The following is a 17490-nucleotide window of genomic DNA, read 5'->3' on the forward strand; positions in this document are numbered from 1 at the left end:
CAGATTTGTTCTGGCACGTTGCTCGCACGACTTTGCGAAAGGTTTAGGAATTGCTGAAGGTACCAATTTTGTATTGTTTATGATATTTTGTTGTGTAAACAGTAATTAGAAAATTTCTTCGTTGCGAAGACAAGTTGTATCAAGTTTAATTGTTCATTTTTTTTTTTTTATTATTATTATTTATTTATTTTTATTTATTGTTTCTAATTTTAATAATTGCTCTTTTCTCAGGAGTTATAAAAGTGTTAATTTAAATCTTTTTGTATGAATAAATGAATTGGTTCCTGAAATATGTATAACCTGTTCACTACCTTGTTAGTACCCCTGAGTATTTGTATGCTTAGCGCATATTAATTCGGGATATATTTTAGAAACGGTTACACTCATCAGGCTTCTTTTTCACTGCAAGTTAAATTGTTTTCATTGGGGAATAGTGACGCAATTCCAGATATAAATTTTTTACACACATAACACATTATATTTCCAATAGCTTATTTACTGGCGAATCCGTTTTAACCGTTAGGTTCTTATCTGAGGACACGATTTGTCAAGGGTTTGACCTAGATTTTATCTGGAATGGGTCTTTTTCTTACTTTGACAGTTGTCTATTGTTAATATCGTTTTGTCGAACTTGAGTTAAAACTGTGTATATCATGGTTGCCGTTTATAAGGTATGAAGATAACGATAATGAAAACATTGCTGCTGGTTGGTTGTTATCTGGATGTACATAATTTATGTACGTGCTAGTGGGTGTTTATAAGGATGTACATATGTACGTGCTAGTGGACGGTTATATGGATGTACATATGTACGTGCTAGTGGGTGTTTATATGGATGTACATATGTACGTGCTAGTGAGTGTTTATGTGGATGTACATATGTACGTGCTAGTGGGTGTTTATATGGATGTACATATGTACGTGCTAGTGGGTGGGTATATGGATGTACATATGTACGTGCTAGTGGGTAGTTATATGGATGTACATATGTACGTGCTAGTGGGTAGTTATGTGGATGTACATATGTACGTGCTAGTTGGTGGTTATATGGATGTACATATGTACGTGCTAGTGGGTAGTTATATGGATGTACATATGTACGTGCTAGTTGGTGGTTATATGGATGTACATATGTACGTGCTAGTGGGTGTTTATATGGATGTACATATGTATGTGCTAGTGGACGGTTATATGGATGTACATATGTACGTGCTAGTGGGTGTTTATATGGATGTACATATGTACGTGCTAGTGGGTAGTTATATGGATGTACATATGTACGTGCTAGTAGGTGTTTATATGGATGTACATATGTACGTGCTAGTGGGTAGTTATATGGATGTACATATGTACGTGCTAGTGGGTGTTTATATGGATGTACATATGTACGTGCTAGTGGGTGTTTATATGGATGTACATATGTACGTGCTAGTGGGTGTTTATATGGATGTACATATGTACGTGCTAGTGGGTAGTTATATGGATGTACATATGTACGTGCTAGTGGGTGTTTATATGGATGTACATATGTACGTGCTAGTGGGTGTTTATATGGATGTACATATGTACGTGCTAGTGGGTAGTTATATGGATGTACATATGTACGTGCTAGTGGACGATTATATGGATGTACATATGTACGTGCTAGTGGGTGTTTATATGGATGTACATATGTACGTGCTAGTGGGTGTTTATATGGATGTACATATGTACGTGCTAGTGGGTAGTTATATGGATGTACATATGTACGTGCTAGTGGGTGTTTATATGGATGTACATATGTACGTGCTAGTGGGTGTTTATATGGATGTACATATGTACGTGCTAGTGGGTGTTTATGTGGATGTACATATGTACGTGCTAGTGGACGGTTATATGGATGTACATATGTACGTGCTAGTGGGTGTTTATGTGGATGTACATATGTACGTGCTAGTGGACGGTTATATGGATGTACATATGTACGTGCTAGTGGGCGATTATATGGATGTACATATGTACGTGCTAGTGGGTGTTTATATGGATGTACATATGTACGTGCTAGTGGGTAGTTATGTAGATGTACATATGTACGTGCTAGTGGACGGTTATATGGATGTACATATGTACGTGCTAGTGGGTGTTTATATGGATGTACATATGTACGTGCTAGTTGGTGTTTATATGGATGTACATATGTACGTGCTAGTGGACGGTTATATGGATGTACATATGTACGTGCTAGTGGACGGTTATATGGATGTACATATGTACGTGCTAGTGGACGGTTATATGGATGTACATATGTACGTGCTAGTGGACGGTTATATGGATGTACATATGTACGTGCTAGTGGACGGTTATATGGATGTACATATGTACGTGCTAGTGGGTGTTTATATGGATGTACATATGTACGTGCTAGTGGACGGTTATATGGATGTACATATGTACGTGCTAGTTGGTGTTTATGTGGATGTACATATGTACGTGCTAGTGGGTGTTTATGTGGATGTACATATGTACGTGCTAGTGGGTGTTTATATGGATGTACATATGTACGTGCTAGTGGGTGTTTATATGGATGTACATATGTACGTGCTAGTGGGTGTTTATGTGGATGTACATATGTACGTGTTAGTGGGTAGTTATGTGGATGTACATATGTACGTGCTAGTGGGTGTTTATGTGGATGTACATATGTACGTGTTAGTGGGTGTTTATATGGATGTACATATGTACGTGCTAGTGGGTGTTTATATGGATGTACATATGTACGTGTTAGTGGGTGTTTATGTGGATGTACATATGTACGTGCTAGTGGACGGTTATATGGATGTACATATATACGTGCTAGTGGACGGTTATATGGATGTACATATGTACGTGCTAGTGGACGGTTATATGGATGTACATATGTACGTGCTAGTGGGTAGTTATGTAGATGTACATATGTACGTGCTAGTGGACGGTTATGTGGATGTACATATGTACGTGCTAGTGGACGGTTATATGGATGTACATATGTACGTGCTAGTGGACGGTTATATGGATGTACATATGTACGTGCTAGTGGACGGTTATATGGATGTACATATGTACGTGCTAGTGGACGGTTATATGGATGTACATATTTACGTGCTAGTGGGTAGTTATGTGGATGTACATATGTACGTGTTAGTGGGTAGTTATATGGATGTACATATGTACGTGTTAGTGGGTGTTTATATGGATGTACATATGTACGTGTTAGTGGGTAGTTATATGGATGTACATATGTACGTGTTAGTGGGTGTTTATGTGGATGTACATATGTACGTGTTAGTGGGTAGTTATGTGGATGTACATATGTACGTGCTAGTTGGTAGTTATATGGATGTACATATGTACGTGCTAGTGGGTAGTTATATGGATGTACATATGTACGTGTTAGTGGGTGTTTATGTGGATGTACATATGTACGTGCTAGTGGGTAGTTATATGGATGTACATATGTACGTGTTAGTGGGTGTTTATATGGATGTACATATGTACGTGCTAGTGGGTAGTTATATGGATGTACATATGTACGTGTTAGTGGGTGGTTATATGGATGTACATATGTACGTGCTAGTGGGTAGTTATATGGATGTACATATGTACGTGTTAGTGGGTGGTTATGTGGATGTACATATGTACGTGTTAGTGGGTAGTTATGTGGATGTACATATGTACGTGTTAGTGGGTAGTTATGTGGATGTACATATGTACGTGTTAGTGGGTGTTTATGTGGATGTACATATGTACGTGCTAGTGGGTAGTTATATGGATGTACATATGTACGTGCTAGTGGACGGTTATGTGGATGTACATATGTACGTGCTAGTGGACGGTTATATGGATGTACATATGTACGTGCCAGTGGACGGTTATATGGATGTACATATGTACGTGCTAGTGGGTGTTTATATGAATGTACATATGTACGTGCTAGTTGGTGTTTATATGGATGTACATATGTACGTGCTAGTGAGTGGTTATATGGATGTACATATGTACGTACTATGGGATGGTTATATGGATGTACATATGTACGTACTAGGGGATGGTTATATGGATGTACATATGTACGTGTTAGTGGGTAGTTATATGGATGTACATATGTACGTGCTAGTGGGTGTTTATATGGATGTACATATGTACGTGATAGTGGGTAGTTATATGGATGTACATATGTACGTGCTAGTGGGTGGTTATATGGATGTACATATGTACGTGCTAGTGGGTGTTTATGTGGATGTACATATGTACGTACTAGGGGACGGTTATATGGATGTACATATGTACGTGCTAGGGGGTGGTTATATGGATGTACATATGTACGTGTTAGTGGACGGTTATGTGGATGTACATATGTACGTGCTAGTGGACGGTTATATGGATGTACATATGTACGTGCTAGTGGGTAGTTATATGGATGTACATATGTACGTGCTAGTGGACGGTTATATCGATGTACATATGTACGTATAATATGTTTCCGACTCTTTTAACGGAAATAACTGAAGTAATTGAAAAAAGTTATAAATAATAAATGTTAAGTCGCCAATCTTTCGTAGAAGTGTTTGCTTAAAACGATGAAGTTTCTGTACGTTATGCAAGTGAACGTAAAAGGGCAATTAAATGCATAAATATTTACTTTACAGGCCGCATTGGTAGATTGAGGAGTGCTATCTCTGTCTGGCTAGCAAAGCGCTGTTTACATGTTCCAGCATTTAAATGTTGGGTACTTGATACAATTACTACGATAGGTCAATGACACACTCGTTTGTATACCCATACAATTACTGTAACGCGGGACAGCATACTTTAGCTAAACAACATATCATATTACTAGGGACGTACGGCTGTTTACATGCATATATAACAAGCAATAGCTGAAATGACGTAAACACGTAAACAATCGGATTTTTATTTGTATTTATCTTTCAATGTCGTTTTTTCCTATTGAATAGTTGATGTATCGTGTATCGCCAGAGTTGTTACTCCGAATCCTATCATTCTATATTACCTTGCTGATGTCTATAATTGAATGACGTACACTGTGTTCTGCCAGGGATGATGCAATCGACATGTTGCATATTCGGCATCAAGGCCCGTATATAGCGATGTAGTATCGATGTCCGTTCTTCTCTCTGTCAGATCCTTATAGCACAAACGTTTTCCTAGATTTCACACAAGATGGCAGGTGTCACGTTTGCAGGAAACGTTATTCCTGACTTCCGGTCCGTTTTGGTGTCTTCCGATTTATTGCAACCATCCAAGGATGGTAGCATAATGATTGGTCGCTGTACCAGTCATATTGTGGGGATTGGATATAAATAGCCTGTCTACATTGATTGGCTCGCTAGCATTGTTTATACGCAGTGATTGGATACCTGATGTCTGTGATGTCATCGTTCGCCATACAAAATGCTGTTCATATAAGATTGCCGGATATTGTTCTGCTATTGCACACACAGAGAGACATGCGTATGAGAGCTATTATTTTCACGAAATGAATACTAAAGTTTATATATAGTAAATAAATTCCCAGCAAAACTACGCAAGCTTCAACATAGCCATCTATCCTAAACTTGTTGGTAGCCCTCTTAGCTAATTATTGTCTTGGTATCGTGTTTGCGATACATTTTTTTCCTGGGGTGTTGAAGGTATCACTTTTTCATTATTAGTCCCCTGCCGTTTGAAAAACGGGGGGACTATAGGTTTACCCTCCGTCCGTCTGTCTGTTTGTCTGTCTGTCTGTCCGTCTGTCTGTCTGTCACGCAATAGTTGTCCAGACAACTCCTCCTAAAGTACTACTCCGATTTTAATGAAACTTGGTATACATGATCAGTATAACATGTAGTTGTGCATCCCTTTTTTTTTTTTTTTTCCAAAAACCAATTTTCAAAATGGCTGCCGACTTCTCATTGGTTGAGACTTGTCCGGACAACTCCTCCTAAAGTACTACTCCGATTTTAATGAAACTTGGTATACATGATCAGTATAACATGTAGTTGTGCATCCCACATTTTTTTTTTCCAAAAACCAATTTTCAAAATGGCTGCCGACTTCTCATTGGTTGAGACTTGTCCGGACAACTCCTCCTAAAGTGCTACTCCGATTTTAATGAAACTTGGTATACATGATCAGTAAAACATGTAGTTGTGCATCCCACATTTTTTTTTTCCAAAAACCAATTTTCAAAATGGCTGCCGACTTCTCATTGGTTGAGACTTGTCCGGACAACTCCTCCTAAAGTGCTACTCCGATTTTAACGAAAATTGGTATACATGATCAGTATAACATGTAGTTGTGCATCCCACATTTTTTTTTCAAAAATTCATTTTTCAAAATGGCTGCCAGCTTCTCATTGGTTGAGGCTTGTCCGGACAACTCCGCCTCAAGTACTACTCCGATTTTAATGAAACTTGGTATACATGATCAGTATAACATGTAGTTGTGCATCCCACATTTTTTTTTTCAAAAATTCATTTTTCAAAATGGCTGCCGGCTTCTCATTGGTTGAGGCTTGTCCGGGACAACTACTTCTAAAGTACTACTCCGATTTTAATGAAACTTGGTATACATGATCAGTATAACATGTAGTTGTGCATCCCACATTTTTTTCCCCGAAAAACCAATTTTCAAAATGGCCGCCAACTTCTCATTGGTTTAGACTTGTCCGGACAACTCCTCCTAAAGTACTACTCCGATTTTAACGAAACTTGGTATACATGATCAGTATCACATGTAGTTGTGCATCCCAATTTTTCTTTTCGAAATAAAACATTTTTCAAAATGGCCGCCGGCTTCTCATTGGTTGAGGTGTGTCCGGACAATCCTAAAGTACTACTCTGATTTTAACGAAACTTGGTATACATGATCAGTATAACATGTAGTTTAAAAAATGGGAAATAAATAGTTGCACTCCTGGGTAAGGCAGGGGACTTTGTATTGCTGCTGCAATACTATCCATCCTTGTTGTACCTAACCTATCTTCAGATCAAACTGCGCCGTTTTCCATTCATATCCACAAATATACATACCTCCTTTAACCCTGCGCATAAATTACTGACATAAACCCTATAAAGATCTACTACGTCTGCTAGGGATGAGATAAATGTTTCACAGGATAATAAGTACATGTATGTGCAAAGTTCTGTCGCATGGCAACCAAGATAATCAACTAACGCACCTGCCTCCATTTAACTCCATCTATTCAGTATTCCATCGCTTACTTGAAAACGTAATATGATATTTTCATATTAAATTAAGGTTAAAAATGAAATTATGCAAATATCCCTTACACTCCATCGCAAACATGCATGGGTGATTTTGTATGAGGAAGTATTCATCTAGCTACCGGGGTCTAGTAAAATATAATACTCGTTAAGTGCTTCTTTTATAAAAGTAATGTATACATTTTATGTGCCATTCCTTACAGGCGAATTGAAGAATACGTGTGTGATATACCCACTGTAACATTCCAGGATTGTGGAGAAGTTTGTCTTAAAGCACTTCGTCCTGTGTCATCAGTAAATATTGTAAGCTGTAAAAATGTATATTGTATGATTCAGTATTATCTGTACGCCTCATGCCTGAATCATATTAGAGCAATGGACTTCTCATGCACCGTTTATCTGTGCTAAGTAGAGCGCGATAAACAATCATACATGCCACGAAAATATCAATATCCTAGCGTAGCCAATCACCTTTCTACACATCTGGTGTAGACTTATGAATAACTTATAATACACCCGGGATTTCTGAATAAAATCTATACAGCGCAGGTAAACCCGTGACAACCTGTCGACCGTAACAAATAGAGTGAGTTATCACTCCTGGTGTTCGATCTACGCCATACAATAACCGACAACAGTTTTATATGTGATTGTGTGGTCATCCATAGTAACAATGAAAACGCTATTGACCATGTCACTGGATAACGTACGGTTTGCTCGGCAGAAACTGGTTCAGGATGTTAGTAAACATAACTCGTGTTAGATAAGATGACTTGTGAACAGGATATAAAGGAAGGGCGAGCGAGTTTTCAGGTTTGTACGAGTCTTTCTGCGTATCATGGTAATCTAACTATCAATAGCTTGAAGAAATGTCTACTTTCACATTGAAGCGGAAGCGGTTAGCATGCTGTCTCTAGTGTGGTTGGCGCCCAGTCGTAGTGACTAGGAGCTATTTCGTGTTACATAATTTGATTTTTTTTTACACTCGGCGATGTTTCAGGCAAGGTGGAATGTCGCGCGTACAATAGAATCTCGCGTCACATGTCAGATTTCTAGGAAATATTTGTCGCGGTAAAAAAAACAATATCAGTCTCGAAACTAAACAGCCCGTACATATCTGGATAGTACGCGCCGAGTTTCTGGTAACTATTTCTAGTGTCACTAACGGATCTTAAGTGTCTAGAGTATAAATAGCTGATGAGCTTGAATAATACGGGTACGTCTGTGTTTACGGATATATGTAAATGTTGTCAGTATTTTATGTAAGGCTAGTACGCGCTATTATGTATATGTTATATCGTAATTATCAACATGATGCAAGTAGTTGTTTTAGTGACATCAAATGTTGTGGTGCGGGACAGCTGTTGCCGACCATACAACATCTTGCTGATTGTTTTCTTGTATTTTAGCCCCCGCCTTCACGTACATGTTCTTTTTCTGACTCGAAATTTATGTATAACTTGCATCTGTTCCCACTCCGTGAAGTTCAACGTCTTTTTACAATATTCATATCCATTTATTTCTTGGAAATATCAATTTGTTTCTTTTGTAAGAAATACAAAAAAATATAGATTAATGCGTGTTTTTTATTGTATACATATATATATATATATATATATTAGCTACAACACGAGGAACATTTCACGGGTGTCTGTGATTCATCTGGTATGTGTCACGTGTTCTCGTCCTTTACACGTAGCCTGGATACGATCGCCCTTAGGGCAGTACACGTGAACGATGATATGGATACAAACATTATGTAAGCATCTAACTTATAAAACGCCTTTTCCCAATTTCATTTCATATTGATTCGACAAGAAATTTCATTTTAGGAGGCGATAATAGCATGGCGATATATCCAAGACAGGTATGTCAATATCAGATATATCAGAAAGGTGCAGGTAATACAGGAGACATGGCCAGTCTATAACATTAGGAGTGCCGCTCGGTACAGAAAAGTTATCATGACATTAGGAGTGCTGCTCGGTTAAATAAGGTTACCATAACAACACGTGGTATAAGGAATGCCACTCAGTACAGTATCGTTGTCATGAAAACATGTAATATTACCACTGCGCACCTTTCGAACGTCGCTGAATATAGTATTGTTGATTACATTCACCTCTTAGATAAAGGGATATTTCATTAACTTGAGAAAAATAACATTCATGATTAAATGGCAAAATCTCCTGTTACAAATAGCAGTTGATCAAAACCAGACGAGAGTGTCTCATGTTGTATCTGTCCTCTCCTGAAATATTTAAACAGAAAAGGATAAGCTGATACAAAGAGTAAGGATTGTTTCCGGATGAGTAGGTTCAGATTTTCATGAAACTAATACCCGTGTTGTTACTATATATATATAGCGTCCTGGCTGACCAGGAAGTAAAAAAAAAAAAACTGAAAGCAGTCAGATATGACAAATATACATATGGTTGTTGATGTAAAGCACACCACAGCGTACTCAGTGATGGTATTCTTAATACACCCGCTTCTGGGTATGGTTACCATGCAATGGGAGAGGCTGACATCATATTGTATCATACACTTTAAAGGAACATCACTCACGGTAAAAAAACGTTAACGTTGTTATTTTCATTGAATGTGCGTTTTTTGTACCTTTCCTGTCATGTTTCAGTGTCATCCCCATATTCACAGTCGATCCCTATGTCCAGCTTGACCACTCGATTTAGTTGGGAAACCCTCTCTAAATTTAGCGCGGAAATTATTTTTAAATCATCACGTGACTGTTTTGAAATCATTTTCATTTGGAAACACAAGCACATGACAGCTGACAACTCGAAATATTCCACCTGGGCTAGTTAGATAACGATATTTGGTTTAAATGTTTTAAAACGCGTTCTGCATATACTCCGGCGCAAATATTTATATTTATAAAAGTGTCAACACTGTAGATATAGTATAGTGACAGTACCGAAGTACTAGTACCGACTGTATAAATATTACCTAGTTTGTTATGGCCTATTCTACCATGTTTGCTATGTAACGCCAGTTTTGATTGGTTTAAAACCATGTATTATTTTCCAATAACCCACGCTCGTGCCAATAATACACGGTCGTGATTCACGGCTGTTACAATTTTAAATATCTAATATTCACCGGTTTCATAAAAGGTTACTATAGCCGAGTGGGCTAATGGGTTAGTCTTTCAATATATTTTTATCACGACGCGAGTTCGAATCCTACGGAGCCCCCCCCCCCCCCCCCCCCCCCCCCCCTTTTTTTCTTCTTTTTTTTCTTTCTTTTTATCCTCTTTTTTTTAAAATTTACAAAATCAATGCCATATGATAGATGCTCTTGATCGTAGTACTGTATTGCCTGTATATTTCATCAACAAATAATGCAATACTCAAGAAATAAATTACAAGGTTTTCCAGGGGTTTCTTTGCTGTTTTTCTATTAGAAAGAGGTCGATCTCAGAACTAAACAGTACATGGTAGAATAGAAATAATCAACTTTGACTCGTGTATTGTTGCAGGATATACAACTCGGACTCGGATATTTTGCAATTTTAATTAATAACTCAGGCCTGCGGCCTTCGTTATTAATTTAAATTGCAAAATATCCTCGTCCTCGTTGTATATCCTGCAACAATACACGAATCATCGTTAATTATTTCTTAACTAACCAACAATCCAGCAGAATAAGAGCAGTGTCCGTTATACTGCAGTAATTGTTTTCATGTTTGAACTGTTCCAGTCTATTTTACTACTTCCCAAGTATAGTTCTAGGATGTATAGTTCTAGGATGTATAGTTCTAGGATTGTCTTTGACCCATCTGGCCATTCTTCTCTTTGTTGCGGAAGCTGTTACCATTTCCAACCGCGTTCAATTCACGTGGGGCGCCATTTTTGTTTTCAAGTGTTGTTGTTTGTTGTGCGCATGCGTTATATCATGTATGACACAAAATTTACATATCAAGACTGTTGATCAATAAATTGTGATTACATTTTTATAATTATTAATTATCGTTTTTATGTACAAATACAAAATGTATCAAATTCGAGTGGCCATTGTTAATGAGGTTATATTTTTTAAATGTAAGCGAAATAATTTGAAAAAATACAAAATTGCAATCGGTTTACCGTTCTATCCCTTTTAACAAATTTACATCATGACAATATACCAGGATATGGTGGATATATGTAAATAGATGTACATTATCTTTAATGATTGATTATTGATTTTATGATCACAGAGAAGATGACAAACCAATTACATTGCCTAAGTACCTTGTGTTAAAGTTGTTAACGGGTCATGTGATGAGAATAGCAGATGTTTGTAAGGCTTATATAGAAAGTATTAAAGTAGTAACAGCTAGTCACAGATAGTCACAGCTAGTCACAGGTAGTCACAAATATTTTGGGGTAGTCACAAATAGTCACATGTAGTCAAATATAGTCACACGTAGTCACAAGTAGTCGCAGGTAGTCATGTAGTCATAGGTAGTCACAGATAGTCACAGCTAGTCACAGGTAGTAACAAATATTTAAATGTAGTCACACAAAGTCACATGTAGTCACAAATAGTCACACATAGTCACATGTAGTCACAGATAGTAATAGGTAGTCACAGATAGTCATCGGTAGTCACATATAGTCACAGATAGTCACAAATATTTACAGGTAGTCACAAAAAGTCACATGTAGTCACAAATAGTCAGACATAGTCACAAGTAGTCACATGTGTCACATATAGTCTCAGGTTGTCACAAATAGCTAAAGATATTCACAAGTAGTCACAAACTATCACATCACAAGTAGTCACATGTAGAAACAGCTAGTCATAAGTAGCCATTGCTTGTTACAATCGGTCACATGACTTTTATTTAAGATATACATCCCGAAGACAAGTTTGTTCTTTCGTTAGGTATCAGCACAAAATGGTATTTCATTTTTACAAGCAAACATATATTATGTGTGCAACTCATGAAAACATGTTTTTTTCGGTATAAATTCATATTGGTTTATCAACGTAAAATAGCTACTATAACGAGTCTGTTGGGAGATTTGTCTGCTATAAGCTTCACGGCGTTTCTCAACAGCAACACAAATAGCTTCACATTTGCTGAAACTGTCAGCCGATAACACCGTAGAAGGAGTTAGCAGGGTTCTGTGATTAGCACATGTTTTATTGTTAGACTTAAGTAAATAAATTATCTATCAATATATCCACATCGTGCAGCTATATCAAACACCATGTTAAAATCAGCGACCCCTACGTACGACTATCCCTGTATGGCAATTGGACTGTACTTCCAGTTCAGCAGAGAACGCCACGTAGGCATCACTACAAGTATATGGTTACGTACGGCGCCTCCCTCGTGTTTGTAGTTTTATACTTAACCTACAACTATTGAATGCGGACTCACGTTTTCTGTCAGTTTTAAATGAGGAAACGTATCAGTGTTTATTTGAATACATTTGAGTATTTCCGTCTTATCAGGCAATGAGTTAGCGGACGTAGCTCACTCTCCTGGCCTACATTACTGGTGCAGTGTAAAACGTGTATGCGCTATCAGTAAGTATCTGGAGTGACACAAGCCTGGCGGCCAAACCCCTGGACAACCTATATCGACGAGGTGGAATCATAAATGACCATTACTTGACCATTCTCTTTTAGAACATTGCGATCAGCATTTGATAGTGTTTGTATATTGTGTAATTAACTAACGGATTATTTGTTCACAATGATGGTGTGATGTTGGATTATTGTATATTTGGTTAGACAACATTGGAGTTAGGTACATATGACGCAAGCTAAATTGGATTGCTTGTTGGCATTGTCTCAGAACCCAGGATCCATGGCAGACATAAACTGTGAACTTGGCTATAGTACTTCCGTGATTCAGGTAAAACCAACAACATATTTAGGGTCATCTATCAGCCAAGTTGATGGATGTTCCCCCCTAAGGAGTATGTATAAACGTGTTTACCTTAATTTGGAACATCCATAATTATTGGTTTTCTTCAAAAACAATATCGAAGGAATATGTTTAAATGTGTTCAACTTCCTTTGGGAAAAACATAAAATATCGTCAAAAGCTCCAAGGAATATGTATAAATGTGCTTAGTCCCCTTTGTGAACATCCGTAAAATATCTTTAAAAAAAAACAAAAAACAAACAGAAAACAAAAAGCACAAAAAAATAGAATATGAATTTATGAGTTTAACCTTCTGACATCTGTTAAAATGTGTTCATGAACCCTTGCATTTGAACCACGTATCAAATAGGCACCGCATTGACACCATGTAACTTACGAACCTCATGTGGACATGTATTGCAGTAGATGAATACGACAGGAACAGCCAAAGCATTTTTGAGTAAATTGCGTGTCATTATGATTTGTGTTTCTTCGGTTCTCAGCGCTCTTGAAGTAGCAAGGGTTCCGGCTCTCTTTGTGACTTGTATGCAGTGTTAGATTGATTTCAAATGTTGCAATGCATTGTTAAGGTCAAGTAGCTTGCTAAACTTTGTACTGCGTTAAGTGTCTAAATGCTCTACCCGCTAGCTACAGTTGTAAGGTAAAGAATGTTTGTATCTCAAAACATTAAAACCATTTACATTCCGATGATAACGAATGCAGTTCTTTGCAATCTTTTATCGTCTTCTGTAATTTATTATAATCGAAAATGGGCAACAGTACTTTTTCTGTTTCTACAAATCTGTTTACAACTAGCATTACAATATAATATGTTGTTCGCATACCAGGGGTTCGTAGATATAGCAAATAAAGCTTACCCGCTCAGAATACCTTGTCTACTTGTCCCTTTTCATCAATAACATTATTTACTTGCGTTGAAATGGATATATGTAAATATGAATACTTAAATTAATGTTCTGTCTAATTTCAATGTGTCGATTCACCGGTATTTCCAATGATGTTATGCTATATCATTGTAAACAATTACGTGGCCACCGACCTACAACTTTCAAAATGGCATCATTATTTACCTCCCGTCTGGTATAATAAGGATGACAATATTGTGTTTTTCTGTATTGTATCATACCTTTAGTGTTGTCCGTATATTATTGGACATCGTTTACGACTCACATTAATATTGTCAACCATCCCCTGAGAAGGTATCCCAAATCCTCACAAAGGACAACCATTCTTCTATAATGACATTGATACAGATCAATATCCCGATGCTCTTTTATTTGTTTCCTATTTACAATTCTATGGCATACCATAATCAATAAACTGTATTTAATGTGTTGTTAATTATACATTGCATCAGACGTACCGACTACCTAATCCGATGGATTTCTATAGCAACAATGCAACATAACACGTGATGTGCAAATTAAAAATTGTGCAAATTGTGCGGCCTGAAAATTAATTAAATTTACGTTACCGTGCTACATTTCTAAATTGTGTTTCATTGGTTCTCTATTTATTAGAAATCATAAAAAATGATAATTGAATAGGAAAAGTCGATATATTGACTAGCTTAGACTGTCTCTAAATCTCCTTATCAATACAGACCACGTTATTTTATACCTTAGACTGTCTCTAAATCCCCTTATCAATACAGACCACGTTATTTTGTACCTTAGACTGTCTCTAAATACCCTTATCAATACAGACCACGTTATTTTGTACATTAGACTGTCTCTAAATCCCCTTATCAATACAGACCACGTTATTTTATACCTTAGACTGTCTCTAAATCCCCTTATCAATACAGACCACGTTATTTTGTACATTAGACTGTCTCTAAATCCCCTTATCAATACAGACCACGTTATTTTATACCTTAGACTGTCTCTAAATACCCTTATCAATACAGACCACGTTATTTTGTACCTAAGACTATCTCTAAATCCCCTTATCAATACAGACCACGTTATTTTGTACCTTAGACTGTCTCTAAATCCCCTTATCAATACAGACCACGTTATTTTGTACCTTAGACTGTCTCTAAATCCCCTTATCAATACAGACCACGTTATTTTATACCTTAGACTGTCTCTAAATACCCTTATCAATACAGACCACGTTATTTTATACCTTAGACTGTCTCTAAATACCCTTATCAATACAGACCACGTCATTTTGTACCTAAGACTATCTCTAAATCCCCTTATCAATACATACAACGTTATTTTGTACCTAAGACTATCTCTAAATACCCTTATCAATACATACAACGTTATTTTGTACCTAAGACTATCTCTAAATACCCTTATCAATACAGACCACGTTATTTTGTACCTAAGACTATCTCTAAATCCCCTTATCAATACAGACCACGTTATTTTGTACCTTAGACTGTCTCTAAATCCCCTTATCAATACAGACCACGTTATTTTGTACCTTAGACTGTCTCTAAATCTCCTTATCAATACAGACCACGTTATTTTATACCTTAGACTGTCTCTAAATACCCTTATCAATACAGACCACGTTATTTTATACCTTAGACTGTCTCTAAATACCCTTATCAATACAGACCACGTCATTTTGTACCTAAGACTATCTCTAAATCCCCTTATCAATACATACAACGTTATTTTGTACCTAAGACTATCTCTAAATACCCTTATCAATACATACAACGTTATTTTGTACCTAAGACTATCTCTAAATACCCTTATCAATACAGACCACGTTATTTTGTACCTAAGACTATCTCTAAATACCCTTATCAATACAGACCACGTTATTTTGTACCTAAGACTATCTCTAAATCCCCTTATCAATACATACAACGTTATTTTGTACCTAAGACTATCTCTAAATACCCTTATCAATACATACAACGTTATTTTGTACCTAAGACTATCTCTAAATACCCTTATCAATACAGACCACGTTATTTTGTACCTAAGACTATCTCTAAATCCCCTTATCAATACATACAACGTTATTTTGTACCTAAGACTATCTCTAAATACCCTTATCAATACATACAACGTTATTTTGTACCTAAGACTATCTCTAAATACCCTTATCAATACAGACCACGTTATTTTGTACATTAGACTATCTCTAAATCCCCTTATCAATACAGACCACGTTATTTTGTACCTAAGACTATCTCTAAATACCCTTATCAATACATACAACGTTATTTTGTACCTAAGACTATCTCTAAATACCCTTATCAATACAGACCACGTTATTTTGTACATTAAACTATCTCTAAATCCCCTTATCAATACAGACCACGTTATTTTGTACCTAAGACTATCTCTAAATCCCCTTATCAATACAGACCACGTTATTTTGTACATTAGACTGTCTCTAAATTCCCTTATCAATACAGACCACGTTATTTTGTACATTAGACTATCTCTAAATCCCCTTAGCAATACATACAACGTTATTTTGTACCTTAGACTGTCTCTAAATCCCCTTATCAATACAGACCACGTTATTTTGTACATTAGACTATCCTTAAATTCCCTTATCAATACATAAAACGTTATTTTGTACCTTCTTTTACCCAATACAAATGACCGAACATTGCGCAATTTTTGTAGCATTTGCAAAATGATTTCGTTTGGAAGTTCCATTCATGATCTGCTCTCAGTTTATCTAAATGGCATTTTAACTGTTACTTGTTTGTTTTCGCAGGAACTACCGGAGCCATTTTACGGTACTCAATATCAGAGGAACCAGGGCATCACTATGTATGGGATGGATTCACCACAACCGCAGGTCGTAAGATGGCATTACCCCAATGATTATAATGTTGCCCACAGCCTGCATTACGCTAGACAATTTCCATATGAACATGAACACAAATCTTGTATTCCGCGAGACAATAATTTGTACTGGATTTCCTCACAATCGTACGACTGTGAAAGGACCGCTGGGTGGAACCATCCAGACAAACCACCGATTCCTAAGTTGACTATTAGACCAGTTAAACCGTACCCAGAAACAGATATGCAAGGGAGGCGTGGATCAAGTAATCACTATGGTTACTCATTGAGTAGAGGCCCTTTATCGCGAAGGGGACATCACTCCAGGCCGTTCCCCTCCCCAAGGCCTCCCCATAGAGGTAGGGGAAGGCCAGTCGGGCGCCCGAGAGGAAGTCGCACGAGGGGTGATCGACCTGACAGAGAGATTGTCAAGCAGACGAATAGTTCTGGCGAACACCGAAGCAATGATAGTGACGATATAAGTGCTCTTAAAACAAAGTGTGTTATTCCAAATCAACAAAATGATTTAGAATTAACGACCCAGGCTTTTAGAGAAACACACAATGTGGAA

This window comes from Pecten maximus, chromosome 8, assembly GCF_902652985.1.
Source record: "Pecten maximus chromosome 8, xPecMax1.1, whole genome shotgun sequence".
Lineage (NCBI taxonomy): Eukaryota > Metazoa > Mollusca > Bivalvia > Pectinida > Pectinidae > Pecten > Pecten maximus.